General features: G+C 48.0%; 1 long non-coding RNA gene across 1 annotated transcript; it reads left to right on the plus strand.

Annotated features, from left to right (window-relative positions):
- The first annotated feature begins 366 nt into the window (after positions 1–366).
- Positions 367–3,091, plus strand: LOC121464467. Its single transcript, XR_005976520.1, has 5 exons — positions 367–428; positions 627–747; positions 943–1,173; positions 1,480–1,670; positions 1,950–3,091. It is a non-coding gene; the product is annotated as an uncharacterized LOC121464467 (long non-coding RNA).
- The last annotated feature ends 855 nt before the right edge of the window (positions 3,092–3,946 follow it).

The raw sequence follows: 3,946 nt of genomic DNA on the forward strand, positions 1-3,946 counted from the left end.
CAGTTTACCTCCTGCACATCTGTGTTGTTCGTTGCTATTCTTCCTAGCTTGTCTCTGGCCCAGTTTCCCGTTCACCTCTGTCCAGGGTTGTCTAGCAGGCCTGACTCACCGAAACCACAGCCAAGTCACCGGGTGGTCTGAGTCACTGACCCTTGGAACATCTTACACAGTAATAAAAGGCAAAGTACCTAAGTAAGTAGGGAATTTCGAAACAGATTGGGTTAAGAATCTTTCTTGGTGCAAGGTTGGTCTGGGAATTCCCGGTGTGTGTCAGGTGACTTTCTTCGGCAGTTGTGAAACAAGCAAATTGCTTCATCTCCTGGCAACCACCTTCCCTGCCCCTCTTCCCCTTCACCTCCCTCCTTTGTTTCTACGAAGAGCTGCTGGTGCCATGCGAGTCCCCAGGTCGCACAGGACGGCATAAGCAGGTGAAAGGGCAAGCAGGGCACGTTTATGGGCAGCAGGAACCCAGGGGCGGCGGGCGTTGAACTGGACTGTGGGAATGTGAGCCAGGTGAGACCCAGAGAAAAGACATTCCAAGCAAGGTGAGGTGACCCTTTGCCACCATCCATGGTAGTCTACTGCAGTGTCTGTCTATCTGTCTGTCCGTCTGTCTCTCTGTGTAGGTCAGAAGTGGTGTCCTTCTCTGTCACCCTCCAATTTATTCCCTTGAAGCAGTCTCTCACCGAGTCTAGAGAGAGCCCCAGTGATCTTCCTTTCTCTACATCAACAGCCGTGGCATTATGGGTGAGTGTGTGACCTGGCCTGGCTTTTTATGTGGGTGGTAGGGATGGGAATTCAGGGTCTCACGCTTGCCAAGCAAACATTCTGACCCTCAAAGCCATCTCTGCAGCCCCAGCTATAACGTTCTCTGGAATAGAAGCCTTCTTTGGGGGTCATTTGAGGCTACGAAGTGCCCCTCAAACACAGGTGTCTCTACAGAGGCAGGGTGTGGACAGGCCAACAGGCCAGCAGGAAGATGGAGACTGGTTCTTTCCCTAAGGATCCATCCCGTGGCCGAGTCTGAAATGAAGAGATGATCCATCTGCCAGAGATCGCCACTCCAGGCACAGCAAGGGACAGAGGGCTCAGAAGGGATTGTTGGCCAGAAATTTTGGGCACCTGTCACATAGTCACTCACCTTTGATTTTGGTTACAACTCTAGTAGCAAAGGTCAGTGTGGGTTCACGTGTCAACCTGCTTCTCAGACACAAGAGAAGCCCGTCCCTGATTGCAGTGTGCCCCCCATTCTGAAGCTAGGTCAACAGACTTAGAGTTAGTTAGATTGTATAGTACAGGGGAACTCCACAGCAGCCTCTTCAGTCATTGGACAGTAAGAGCCAGGATACAGATGCCCTGCCTCCCGTTCTCTGGATAGAACGTTCTAGAAGGCAATAGCTGCCAAAGATTGAGCCCTGTTGCCCATAGCAGCTACCTCGATGCCACAGGCAGTCACCTTCCTCCTTTCCCTGTGTTCAGAGACCTCCCCAGAGACCGCCTGGCCACGTTCCTTTTCCGCTCTGATTCTGAGGAAGCCGGACAGAACACTGCCCATACTTACCCTTGACTGACGGAATGAAGATGAAGGGTGTCTGTGGTCCCCCTCAGCTTCCTCAAACGACCATCTTGAGCATTTTGGAGCTGCCATTCATACCTGAACCAGAGGAGAGGTGGTTTGTTTGTTTGTTTTTAATGGTTTTGGAAACCTCTGGACCCACAGGAAACAGTTGTCACTAAGTCAAGCTGTGCAAAGAGTAACAGAAAAAAATCCAGGAAGGGTCAGGTGGGGGGAGGGCAGGAGCAGGGAGGGGTAGGGAAGGGGTAGGGGTGGAGGTAAAGCTGGCAGAGGGACTTGCTCAGCTTGTGAGTCGGGATGGTTTGACTCAAGGGAAGCTGCATGTTGTTCGTCCCCTGGTTAATAGGGGTTGTTTTGTTCTCTGGGAACACAGGGCTAAGAGGGTCAACAGCCAAGAAAAAACTGGAATAATGGAGGAGGCTGTGCGTGGCTCTGAAACCGAGTGGACACTTTACCTTCGTGAACGTGCATTACAATAAGAAAGCAGTGGGGTCTTATACTTTGAAATCAAAAGTTAATAGATAAAATGTTTATGTCTTTATTCTCAAGATAACCTGTTCAAGATAGTGTCAGAATGATTTAGGAAGAAAAAGAATATGTATTTGAGAAGAGATCCTTTTCATCCAAGTGGTAACTTCAAAATTCTTAAATTTGTAGGGGAAAAATATTCTAAGAAGAAAAGAAACTTGTGTATTTGGCAAAATGTGGTTAACTCCTACCCAGATATTTAAAGACATTCCTAATTTCATCTTTAAATTTTGGGACTGGAGAGACAGCTCAGCAGTTAAGAGCACTTGCTGCTCTTGTAGAAGACCCAGGTTCAGTTCCCAGAACCCACATCAGATGGCTCACAACTACCTGTAACTTGGCCCCAGGGTATCTGATTCCCTCTTCTGGTCTCTGTAGGTACTGCACGCGCGCGCGCGCACACACACACACACACACACACACACACACACACACACACCTTTTTAAAGAAATGATTATTTCCAAGTATCAGGCAAATGTTATTTAATACATGGAGTCAATTGGTTGTATAGTTGAGAACATGGGGTTTGTTCTCAGAGAGAACAGTGATTTTTTTTTTTTAAGAGCTCCTCGTGTCCCTTTAGTTACAAATGAGCCCCAAGCCCTTGCTAGGACATGAGTTTTGCTCTATAGACATTAAAACAGCTCAAATAAAAAGTGGTAAAAATACCAAATGCTATCAAAGATTTGGCTATTTGGAAAAATAGTGCTTATACATTATTTGTGGAGATGTAAATCGGCACCATCCCTCTGGAAAATGATTTGGCACCATCATCAAAAACCAAACACACACTTTGCCATGTGGCTCAGAAATTTCATTTCCAGAGAAATCAAAACCTCAGCAATACAGAATTCATATGATCATAGCAGATGTATGTGTAAAGGCTCCAAATGAGAAGCAACCAAGTGCCTCACCACGGAGGAGTAAACAGGCAGCAGCCGTTTGTCAACTGCAATCTCACCCAATAAAAAGAAATCAAATACTAATTCTCACAACAGCCCATATAGTGACTCACTCAAGAGCATCGTGGTGGGTGAAGAAAGCCAGTCTCAGAGCTCTGTGTGCTGTTTGATTTCATTAACACACCAATCTTTAGCGGACTAAACACAGAGAAGGAAGCAGCTTTCAGAGCTGGGGGTGGGGGCAGCAAAGGACTGTGACTCCAGAAACAGACTGCAGAGTGGACCCCGGGGCCAACACATGACAGAAAGATATGGAACTACACATGCTGAACCAGAGTTGCTCTCTCGGTCTTACCCTTACAGCCGGGCCCTGGTGGAGATGGGGAATGGGTGTACAGTCCTATAACTATTTCAAAATGATTGGTTTGGTCAAGTCTGGTGGTGCAGGCTGTAATCCCAGTGGCCAGAGAGACTGAGACAGGGTCTAGGGAGAGTTTCAGGCTCACCTAAGCAAATTGCTTGAGACCTTGTCTCAAGCTTTAAGACTACAAAAGGACCCGGTGCTTCCCCAGCATGCAGGAGGCCCGACTTTGTTCTTCTTGTGATGGTTCGAGTGAGAAGTGTCCCCTGCCGCAGGCTCAGATATTTGAACTCTTGGCCCACAACTGGTGGAGCTGTCGGAGGAGCTGGTGTGCTCTTGCTGGAGGAAGTACGTCACTAGGGTAGGCTTTGAGAGCCCACAGCCTCACCCCACTTCCAGTGCATGCTCTCTGCTTCAAGCTTGCTTGCTGTTGAAAGTGATCTCTGTTTCCTGTTCCAGCCCCTAGCACTGGGCCTTCAGTTGTTATGGACTCCCATCCCACTGAAGCCATACACCCAAATATACCCTCTCTTCCTTGAGTTACCTTTGGTCACAGCAAAAGCAAAGTGACCAAGATA

The sequence above is a fragment of the Microtus oregoni genome, unplaced genomic scaffold (assembly GCF_018167655.1).
Source record: "Microtus oregoni isolate MIOR12 unplaced genomic scaffold, Mior012 000028F_ref0000031, whole genome shotgun sequence".
NCBI classification, from domain to species: Eukaryota; Metazoa; Chordata; class Mammalia; order Rodentia; family Cricetidae; genus Microtus; species Microtus oregoni.